General features: G+C 38.3%; 1 pseudogene; it reads right to left on the bottom strand.

Annotated features, from left to right (window-relative positions):
- Nucleotides 1-2652: 2652 nt before the first annotated feature.
- Nucleotides 2653-3947, bottom strand: LOC143400335 (EKC/KEOPS complex subunit TPRKB-like; annotated as a pseudogene).
- Nucleotides 3948-12250: the final 8303 nt, after the last annotated feature.

The raw sequence follows: 12250 nt of genomic DNA, 5'->3' as shown, positions 1-12250 counted from the left end.
GGGGCGGAGACAGTGCTGGTTATTGAACCCAGAGCTTGGCAAGTGTTAGGAAGTGCTCCACCACTGAGCTGTACCCTTAGCTCATATTTCTTATATTTGCTTCCCCAGGAGGACACAGCATTTGAATACTGCATTGTTATAATGGTGTGATTAGTCTTTGAAGACAAATCACAAGAGTTCACAAATTTGGCTAAAGTATTGGTCCAGGAGAAGATTTTCTAATCTAATTCTCATTCTCCAAGACCATGAGAGTAATGACATGATTGATCCAGAAGGTGGCAGTTTGGGGTCTATGAACAATATATTCAGTCCACATGTTTCCCCTGGTCTTGAGATAATTTGGAAAGGATGAAAGTAGGTTTGTCATAGAATTTTTGATGACTGTGTAAAATCAGATATTGATATTTCCTTGCTATTTAAACGCTATTTGTTTATTTTAAAGACTTGAAAATATTTTACTTAGAATTCGCTTTTCCAAATAAAACCCACTATTTTAAATATGTATGGTCACATTGGCAAAATAAAAGTTGTGCATGAACTTGGTTATATGGAGGTAGGGAGGGAAACTTAAGGTCTGAGTTCTTAATATAGACTGATAGCCAAACCTGTTTTTTTGTCTTGCCAGGCACTATACCCTTTCTAAGTTTCTGTAAAGTAAATAACTGCTTCATGTGGGTACTTTATAGCTTCCAAAATTTGAGATGATATCTGCTTTTGTCTCTTCTCCCATTCTCTTTAGGCTTATACATTCTATTAATCTCTAAAAAATTGGTTTAGTAGGGTTTTGACATGTTTACTTTTAAGAAAAATATTAACATTTTTATTTAATATTTTTGGCACTGGGATTGAACCAAGGGCCACTTTACCACTGAGCTAAATCTCTAGCCCTTTTTATTTTTTTGAGACAGTCTCATTAAGTTATAAGGGCTCACTAAGCTGCTGAGGCTGGCCTAGAACTTACAGTGTTCCTACCTCAGCCTCCCAAGTTGCTGAAATTAATGTTTTCTTTTTTAGTTGCACACAATGCCTTTATTCATTTATTTTTGTGTGGTGCTAAGGATCGAATCCAGGGCCCTGTATGTGCTAGGCGAACACTACCGCTGAGCCACAATCCCAGCCCTCCTTAGTGATTTTTAAACTTTTTTTTTTTTTCGAGAGAAAGAATTTTATTTATTTTTTTAGTTTTTCGGCGGACACAACATCTTTGTATGTGGTGCTGAGAATCGAACCCAGGCTGCACGCATGCCAGGCAAGCACATCCCCAGCCACATCCCCACATCCCCAGCCCTAAACTTTTTTTTTTTTTTTTTTTTTTTTGTGGGTGAGGGTTTAGGGAAATTAACCCTTCATATATACTGTTAACAAGTAACTTTTCCTCAGTTTGTCTCCTTATTTTGTTTATGGTGTTTAAAATATTGGCACATTTAATGCATTAATTTTAAAATTCATTTCACAAGCTTTTCCCACCCCAGTGGGATTTATAAAAATTATTCTTGCCAAGTCCAGTGTTATACACCTGGCCAGCAGCTCAGGAGCCTGAGGCAGTAGGATTGTGAGTTCAAAGCCAACCTCAGCAACTTAGCAAGGCCTTAAGTAACTTAGAAAGACTTTATCTAAAATAAATATACAGGGCTGGGGATGTGGCTCAAGTGGTAGCGCGCTCGCCTGGCATGCGTGCGGCCTGGGTTCGATCCTCAGCACCACATACAAACAAAAGATTTGTATCCGCCGATAACTTAAAAAAATAAATATTAAAAAAATAAAAAATAAATAATATACAAAAAAGGACTGGGATGTGGCTGAGTGGTTAATTGCCACTAGGTTCAATTCCTGGTACCAAAACAAAAATAATAATATTCTTTGGGGCTAGGGCTATAACTCAGTTGATAGAGTGCTTGTCTAGCATGCACAAAGCCCTAGTTTCAATCGCTAGCACCCCCTACTCCCCCAAACAGAATTGCAGTAACTAATAAAATCAATCTACTACCTGGAATTCCTTTTTCAATAACTGTTGGCAATTTTTATTTCGATTATGAAAATAAAATGTTTTTTTTTTTTAAAGAGAGGGAGAGAGAGAGAGAGAGAATTTTAATATTTATTTTTTAGTTATCGGCGGACACATCTTTGCTTTGTATGTGGTGCTGAGGATCGAACCCGGGCTGCACGCATGCCAGGCGAGCGCGCTACCACTTGAGCCACATCCCCAGCCCAAAATAAAGTGTTTAAATGCAAATGGTAGACTAGAAAACAATAAAAATAAAAACTAACATAAAAATGGTAGGATTAGGAGTTGTTTTTTTTTTTTAAATATTTTATGATTTAAAATATTTTTTGAAGGGCTGAAAGAAAAGCTCAGTGGTGGAGCACTTGCCTAGCATGCACAAGGCCCTGGATTTTCTCATGAAAAAAATTTTTCTGAATGAACATATATTAATTTTGTAATCAGGAAAGAAAAATCAATGTTTTTTTCTTTTTTTAAATATTTCTTTTGGTTATACACAGTACCTTTGTTTGTTTTTTATTTTATGTGGTGTTGAGGATCTAACCCAGGGCCTCACATGCGCTAGGTGAGTGCTGTACAGCTGAGCCACAACCCCAGTCCCCTCAATGTTTTCTTTAATGTTGAAAATTTCTGTTAATATTTTTAACATTTTATACCACATCTTATGTTGACATTCTAATAATACTATCCAATAATGTCCCAATCTTGTGAAGACAGTTTATATATCTTTTTGACTTCAGAAATATTTGTTATTTCAGGAAGATTTTTCAAAAAAATCTGGTGATCTTCTACTTGAGATATTAGGTATTTTTTATTTACTTGTTTTTCTCCCTCTTCAATGTAAGCAATTAAAATTGAAGTATCATTTGCTAAGATATCAAGTTTTTTTCTTTTTTTTAAGGTTTCATTTTTTTTAAATATTTATTTTTTTAGTTTTTTAGGTGGACACAATATCTTTATTTCATTTTTGTGTGGTGCTGAGAATCGAACCCAGTGCCTCACGCATGCTAGGCAAGTGTGCTACCACTTGAGCCATATCCCCAACCCCGCAAAATTTTTTTTAAAGTCTGAAATATTGTTTGGAGAAAGGTTGAAAATAATTTCAGTAGATAAGAGTCTCATCTTGGGCTGAGGCTGTGGCTCAGCGATAGCAAACTTGCCTAGCATTTGTGAGGCACTGGGTTTGATCCTCAGCACCACATAAAAGTTTATCAACAACAACAACAACAACAACAAAAAAAATTAAAAAAAGAATTATCTTCAGTTTTCTCAGATTGAAGAGGTGAACTGCTTTGTTTGTTGCCACAAGTATCTGAAATGGATCAACAGCCATTGTATTATTGTATTGATGTGCCATCAATGGTGCCTTCCATGGCCTTTTTTCTCAAGTCTCCAGCATTTTTTATATCTTTAAATAACAGAAGGGTCACCTGACTAGTCCTGGTCTGCCTGGAATTTGATTAAAAAAAAAAAAGAATATATCACAATCAAAATAATATATATATTCTTTTTTTCCTCTAGTATTTTTATGGTCTTATATTTCATACTGGGAGAAGGTCTGGAGTAAAATTTTGGAGGAATCTGTAGCATTGTACAAAATGAAATGTGAAACATTTGTAAAAGAGGGTTCAGTCCACTTTCTTCAGGTATATTGTGTTTCGCACTGCTTTAGTCAAGCCAGTGTTAAGTCAGGTGGACAACCACTCACTTATCTTGCTGATTCTGTCCATGACCTGTCTCTACCTTACATTGTCCTGTGGCAGATGTTCACCAAACTTCATGTGATAGCCAGTCTTCCAAGATAGCCCATAGGTATCCTTACTTCTAGGATCTTTGCATAATCTCCTAATGAACCAGAGCTGGTTTGGGGGACCAATAACATGTTAGAAGTGACAGGGTATGATTTCTGAGGCTAGGTAATGTAGGTCGTTCTGGCTTACACCATGGTCTCTAGGATTGCTTGCTAGAATGTACCTCCCAAAACTCATAACCTCCAGTGATAGTATGGGGAGACTGGGCCTTTGGTAGGTGACTAGGTGATAAGAAATGTTGTGCTTTCATAAAGACAGACTGAGATTTCCCTCTCCCCTTTTACCATGTGAGGACCCAAAAGGAGACCCAATGTTAGTCAGGAAGTGGGTCCTCACCAGACACTGAATCTGCCAATGCCTCACATCCTGGATTTCCCAGTCTCCAAAACTGAGAAACAAATTTACTATTATTTATAAGCCACTAGTCTTTGGTGTTTTGTTATGGTATCCCTAACAGACTCACTTTGGGGGATGCCATCTGCTATGGCTGAGGACATAGCAGCCCACTGGAAAGGCCTATGTTGAGAGACAACGAGGCCTGCCAACAGCTAGCAATAATGTGAGCTATGTGAATAAACTACTTTGGGAGTAGATTTCCCAGCCCCAGTCAAACTTTTCTTCAGATAATTGGAGTCCTATTCAATATTTGACTGCAACTCATGGAACTCTAATGCAAAATATATTTCAAATTCCTGACCTTCAGAAATTGAGAGAACAATACCGTATTAAGCCACAAATTTGGGAGTAATGCGTTATGTAATAATACACTCTGTTCTTTTTTTTAAAATATTTTTTTAGTTGCAGATGGACACAATATCTTTATTTATTTGTATATATAATATATATATATATATATATATATATATATATATTTTTTTTTTTTTTTTTAAAGAGGGAGAGAGAGAGAGAGAATTTCAGTATTTTTCAGTTTTTGGCGGACACAACATCTTTGTTTGTTTGTGGTGCCAAGGATCGAACCCGGGCCACACACATGCCAAACGAGCGCACTACCGTTTGAGCCACATCCCCAGCCCTATTTGTTTATATTTTTATGTGGTACCGGGGATCAAACCCAGTGCCTTGTACATGCTAGGCAAGTGCTGTACTACTAAGCCACAAACCTGGCCCTCTGTTCTCTTCTTTGCATTCGTTTAGATGTGTGGGACCATATCCCTGTAGTTGGTCAGTAAGATGGGTGAGAAAGTGGTCCCTACCATTTCCAAGTCCCTGAAAATCCTCCAATGCTATCTATCCCCCAGTGCTTCCTCTTTCCTTTTGCTGACAAGATGCTGAAAGAATCCAGCAGAGAAGACTGAGCTGTTTGATGGAAGGAGCTTGGCTCCCTGAAGGGAGCAGTCAGTCTTCTCCATGTTCCTAACCCATACTGGATTGCATTCATGTTAAGCCACTAACATTTTAAGGTTTAGGTGATGTTAGTTAAAAGAGTATTTACAGTAATTAATACACTATGATTTAGGAGGGGTGGAACTTACTACCTTGAATGAGGTGGCTTGAGATTTTAACAATCATCACAACCTTTTTTGGGGGGAGTGGGGTACCGGGGATTGAACTTGGGGGCACTCAACCACTAAGACACATCCCCAGCCCCATTTTTATATATTATTTAGAGACAGGGTCTCACTGAGTTGCTTAGTGCCACACCACTGTGAGGCTGACTTTGAACTCTTGATCCTCCTGCCTTAATCCCTCTTAAAATGTTGGGATTACAGGTGTGCACCACCTTGCTCGGGCTTCACAACCTTTAAAATTAGCTAAGAGGTTGAGACTGTCAGGGTAAGATGGATTGGAACTTGGAGATAACAATTCGGTTTATACATAAGACTAAACCATTTTCTGTGGGGATTCATTGGAGATTATAGCCAATGATCAGTTGACCCTATTCCTTTAGGCCTACTGTGAGGTAATATATTATGGCAGGAATATGGTCAAATCATGAGTCAAGGAGCAAAAAGAGAGAGGAAGAAGCCAGGGTTCCATAATCCCTTTGAGGGTATATCTCCAATGACCTAAAAGCCTTCCATGAGGCCCCACTTCCTGAAATTTCTACCACTTGCCAACAATGCTACCCTGGGGACCAAGCCTTTAATACATGATCCTTTGGGCTTCATTGAGAATCCAAACTGTGGTTGGGTGTTTTGGTGCACACCTGAAGTCCCAGTTGCTCCAGAGGCAGGAGGACCATAAGTTTGAGGCCAACCTGGGCAATTTAGTGAGACTGGGGATGTAGCTCAGTGGTAGAGTGCCTCTGGGTCCAATCCCCAGTTCAAAAACAAAAACAAAACAAAAAAATTCCCCAAATTATAGCAGAGCCTGAATTGGATATGACTCTTTATATTAAATGGAATGTTTTAGATCAGAAGTGATAGGTGCAGACAATTCAAAAGACTTTGTTTGGCTGGACACGATGACACACACTTGTCATCCCAGCAACTTAGCTGAGACAGGATGATCACAAGTTTGAGCCCAAAGCAATTAATGAGACCCTATCTCAAAATAAAAAGTAAAAAAGGGGCTGGAGATGTGGCTCAGTGGAAAAGCACCCCTGGATTCAATCCCTGGTACCAAAAAAACAACAAAAAAAACTTAGTTTATCATTTGAGGTAATTTGCTTGAGTAAACCAATGAGAAAAATCAAAATATTCTTTTAAAACTTATTTAAAATATGTGTTTTTCATTTATGTAGAATAGCCTATATAATATAAAACACAGATTTAAATAGCATAGTGGCTTTTTTTTTCTTTTGGTATTGAGGATTGAACCCAAGGGTGCTTAAGCACTGAGCCACATTCCCAGCTCTTTTCATTCTGAGACAGGGTCTTGCCAAGTTGCTTAGGGTAAAAAACTAAATTGGTAAAATATGGGGGTGAGAGAGATGTGAAGAATTTATTATTTTTTGAGATTCTATAGATCTCATGGGCAGTTTCCATGGTGTTTGGTTTTTTTTTTTTTTTTTTCCTTTTTTATCTTAAGGTGCTAGGAATTGAACCCAGGGCCTAGTGCATGTAAGGCAAGCACTCTACCACTGAGCAATATTCTCAGCTCTCCATGCTGCTTTCGCCTAAGCTTAGTCATGCTGCCACGTTCTGTTGAAGGTGGGAAGGTCCACGATGACACTACTCAGATATCTCAAGATTGGTACTTGTTGTCAGCTGGAATCTCCCGATGATGCAAATATCTCTCTCTCCTCCTCCTCCTCCTCCTCCTCCTCCTCCTTCTTCTTCTTCTTCTTCTTTCTCTCTCTCTCTCTCTCTCTCTCTCTCTCTCTCTCTCGTACCGGGGATTGAACCCAGGGGAACTTAACTACAGAGCCACATCCCCATGTGAATAAATAAATAAAGGCCCATTGCATCCTTTTTTATTTTGAGACAGGGTTTCACAACATTCCTTCTGGCCTCATTAGATTGCTGACACTGGTCTTGAACTTGTGATCCTCCTGCCTCAGCCTCCTGCATCGTTGGGATTACAGGCTTGAGCCATTGCACCTGGCTGCAAATGTCTCTTGAAGCTTCAGAATTCAAATAATATCACTTCAACCTCATTCTGTTGGTCAAAGCAGATAGGTCAACTGGATTAAAAGGGTTTAAAAACTAGACTTCACTTCTGCAAGGGAGAAGGAGAAAAGTCACATTATTTGGGGGAATAATGATGACCATGATTATAATGATATTGATACTAAATATAAAAGTATTATTTATTTAGTGCCTGTTATAAAATGGGTACTGTGCTATATGTATTAAATATGGTATTGCTGATGGGCTGGGGATGTGGCTCAAGGGGTAGCGCGCTCGCCTGGCATGCGTGCGGCCTGGGTTCGATCCTCAGCACCACATACAAACAAAGATGTTGTGTACACCGATAACTATAAAATAAATATTAAAATTCTCTCTCTTTCTCTCCCTCTCTCTCTCTCTCTCTCTCTCTCTCTCTCTCTCTCTCTCTCTCTCCCCCCTCTCTTTTATAAAAAAAAAATATGGTATTGCTGAAACTAAGTTTGTATGTCTCCCTTACATCCTATGGCATTTGTTCAGAGTGTCATATGTGTAATGGAAACTTGTAATTATGATGTCCAGATTTTGAACACCCTTCCTAATTGAGGGATTCTTTGCCTCCTAGAAGAGAAATGGAAACGAAGAGAAACCTAGTATTCTACCATCTCTGCCAAATGGGATGTTGGCCCTTGACTTAGACTCTGCCAATCAGATGCACTTATCTGGGGATTTTGAATTTGAAACTACTGACATAGAGAAACAAGGACAGTGGAGATTTCTTCTTGGTGTCGGTGGCAGCAGCATCAAGTTGGCAGGCACAATGGTGTCTGTGTTGCCAACCCTTGGATCCAGTGTTAAATACCAGGGAAGACAACAGTGCAAGCTGTGGTTCCTGTGTTTAGTGGCAGCAGTAGCAGCAGCCCAGAAGATTGGCTCAGTGATTCTATTTTGATTGTAGTATTGTCTGCATAACTCATCTTCATTCTTGCTTGTTTTCCCATTAATCTGTAAACCATCCATTAAATATTATTTCAAGAAGTTAACTAACAGAGAGATTTTTAGCAGGGATCATCGTAGGCCATAGATCCTCAGGGAAGGTGGGGTGGAGTGGTGAGAGCAGGTGGGCACTGGTCAATTGGACTGATTGGGAGGAAGACAAGAAGAATCCAGCTAACATTAGGAGGAAGATGTTCACAGCCCATGGCAAATAGGACCAAATAGCTGTTTAAATCTCATCTTTGATCACCTCTATTGATGTGACAATTGAAAACAAGACTTTTTGCTTCGGATGCTCTTGCCACATAAAGGATAGGCTAAATTCAAGAACTGTGAGGTGTTGGGCACAGTGGTGCATGCTTGTAATCCCAGCAGCTCAGGAGGCTGAGGCAGGAGGATTACAAGTTCAAAGCCAGCCTCAGCAATTTGGCAAGGAGCTAAGCAATTCAGTGAGACCCTGTCCCTAAATAAAATAGAAAAATAGGGCTGGGATGTGGCTCAGTGGTCAAGTGCCCCTGAGTACTGCCCCACTCTGCCAAAAAAATTTAAAAAAATGTGAAGGTAATGAGATTGCTTTTTTGTTTGTTTGTTTTTGGTACTGAGGATTTAACCCAGGGGTGCTTTACCATTGAACTGCATCCCCAGTCTTTTTTTTTTTTTTTTTTTTTTTTGAGACAGGGTCTCACTGAACTGCTAAATTGCTGAGGCTGACCTCAAACTTGTGATCTTCCTGCCTCAGCTCCTGAGTCACTGGGATCACAGGTATGTGCCACCATGTCCAGCTTTGTGATTGCTTTTAAAATTGCTGAACAACTTAAAGGAAGAGTGACAGGATAAGAGTTATAAATTGTTAAATTTATAAATTTACAATTTATATAATTTATACATTCATGTTATCGATCGAAACCCAAGGATTTTCTGTGATTCTGATATAAAAATATATACAAAATTTTACAAGACATACATTCTTGAAATTGAAGAACGTAAGAGTTACAAACAAAACACAATGTTTGATCCTCATAGTTGCCAAATCTTATTAGTTTAATCCATAGCCTTTGTATTCTCTTTGAGAAGTCTCTTATGGGAAATTGATCTTTGAAACACTCAGAAAACACAATTCAAGTTACTTTTGAACATAGCACACTGACTGCATCCTTAATAATAAAAGGACAATGACAAATAAAAATAAATCTTTCGGGGGGGGGCTGGGGTTGTGGCTCAGTGGTAGAGTCCTTGCCTAGCATGCATGAGGCACTGGGTTAGAACCCTGCCACCACATAAAATAATAAATAAAATAAAAGTATTGTGTCCATCTACAACTAAAAAAATATTTTAAAATAAATAAATAAATAAATATTTTTTTAAAAAAAGAAAGAGTGAGAGAGGGAGAGAGAGAGAGAATTTTAATATTTATTTTTTAGTATTTGGCGGACACAACATCTTCGTTTGTATGTGGTGCTGAGGATCGAACCCGGGCCACACGCATGCCAGGCGAGCGCTCTACCACTTGAGCCACATCCCTAGCCCAATAAATAAATATTTAATTTTATTTCATGGGCTTGTTGTTGGTGTTGTAATTGAGAAACACTTCTTTTCTGTGTATTACAGGATAGAGCAATAAGTAAAAATATTGGTATGAATAGGAATCAGAATTTTCATTGTGGGGGAAGAAAGATAACCCTAAAACATCAAACAGGGGTAGCTGAGAAAGAAACCCCCCTGAAGTTGGGGGTTCTTGGGGAAATCAGCATATACTGATGATTTTAAAAAAGAAAAGACAAGCCAGGCATGGTAGCGCAAACCTGTAATTCCAGCAACCTGGGAGGCTGATGCAGAAGGATCACAAATTCAAAGCCAGCTTTGGCAACTTAGCAAAACCCTGTCTCAAAATAAAAATTTTGAAGAGAATTGGGAATATAGTCTAGTGCCTCTGGGTTCAATCTTAGTACTGGGGAAAAAAAAAAAAGACACTTCTAGGGCTGGGGTTGTAGCTCAGTGGTAAAGTGCCTGCCCAGCATGTGTGAGGCACTGGGTTTCATCCTCGGCACCACATACGAATAAATAAATAAAGGCCCATTGACAATTTAAAAAATTATAAAAAAAGACACTTCTAGGATTATTAGAGAAATATGAATATATAACTATATTAGATGATACTTTGAATTGTTCATTTTCCTACATAGATAATTGTGTTGTGGGTTTTAGGAGAGTGTCCTTAGAGGACATATGCTAAAGTGTTTAGGAGTAAGGTAAAGTGTAAGGATATCTGTAACTTACCCATTAGCCGTCAATCCCCATTTCCCCCCAAACTGAACTCTGGGTAACCACAAATCTACTTTCTATTTATAGATTTGCCTATTGTGAACATTTCATATAAATGGAGCAATAGAGTATGTAACCTTGTATGATTGGCTTCTTTCATTTTGCATCCATGTTGTAACTAGTATCAATAACTCCATTCATTTTTATTGCTAAATAATATTCTGTTTTTTGGATATGCCACATTTTGTTTGTCTATTCATCAATTTATTAACATTTCAGTTGCTTCCACATTTGGCTATTCTGAATAATATTGCTATGAACATTCGGGGACAAGTGTTTGTGTGGATATATGTTTTAATTTCTCTTAGGCATATGCTTAAGAGTTGTGTCTGTCAGTTTTTCATCTTTGTGACCAAAATACTTGAGCAGAACAACTTAAAGTAGGAAAGATTTATTTTGATTCAGGTTTAGTTACCATTGCTTTGGGCCGGAGGCAAGGCAGGACATGGTGGGAGAAGGGCATGGTGGAGGAAAGCTGCCGGACTCACAGCAGCTGGAAAACAGATAGAGGGGTTGGGGACAAGATATAGTCCCCATTGGATACAAAAACACATCAAAAAAACTGTGCACCATGATCAAGTAGGATTCATCCCTGGGATGCAAGGATGGTTCAATATACGGAAATCAATAAATGGTATTCACCACATATGATCATCTCGATAGATGCAGAAAAAGCATTCGACAAAGTACAGCATCCCTTTATGTTCAAAACATTAGAAAAACTAGGGATAATAGGAACTTACCTCAACATTGTAAAAGCTGTCTATGCTAAGCCACAGGCTAGCATCATTCTGAATGGAGAAAAATTGAAGGCATTCCCTCTAAAATCTGGAACAAGACAGGGATGTCCTCTATCACCACTTCTATTCAATATAGTTCTCAAAACACTAGCCAGAGCAATTAGGCAGACGAAAGAAATTAAAGGCATAAAAATAGGAAAAGAAGAACTTAAATTATCACTATTTGCAGCTGACATGATTCTATACCTAGAAGACCCAAAAGGGTCTACAAAAAAACTCCTAGAACTAATAAATGAATTCAGCAAAGTGGCAGGATATAAAATCAACACGCATAAATCAAAGGCATTCCTGTATATCAGCAACAAAAATTCTGAAACGGAAATGAGGGAAAACACCCCATTCACAATATCCTCAAAAAAAATAAAATATTGAGAATCAACCTAACAAAAGAGGTGAAAGATTTATACAATGAAAACTACAGAACCCTAAAGAGAGAAATAGAAGAAGATCTTAGAAGATGGAAAAATATACCCTGTTCATGGATAGGCAGAACTAACATCATCAAAATGGCGATATTACCAAAAGTTCTCTATAGGTTTAATGCAATGCCGATCAAAATCCCAATGGCATTTCTTGTAGAAATAGATAAAGCAATCATGAAATTCATATGGAAAAATAAAAAAGACCCAGAATAGCAAAAGCAACTCTAAGCAGGAAGTGTGAGTCAGGCAGTACAGCGATACCAGATTTCAAACTATATTACAGAGCAATAATAACAAAAAACAGCATGGTACTGGTACCAAAACAGGTGGGTGGACCAATGGTACAGAATAGAGGACACAGAGACTAATCCACAAAACTACAACTATC

This window comes from Callospermophilus lateralis, chromosome 5 (genome assembly GCF_048772815.1).
Source record: "Callospermophilus lateralis isolate mCalLat2 chromosome 5, mCalLat2.hap1, whole genome shotgun sequence".
NCBI lineage: Eukaryota > Metazoa > Chordata > Mammalia > Rodentia > Sciuridae > Callospermophilus > Callospermophilus lateralis.
This window is presented reverse-complemented; position numbering and strand designations above follow the sequence as displayed.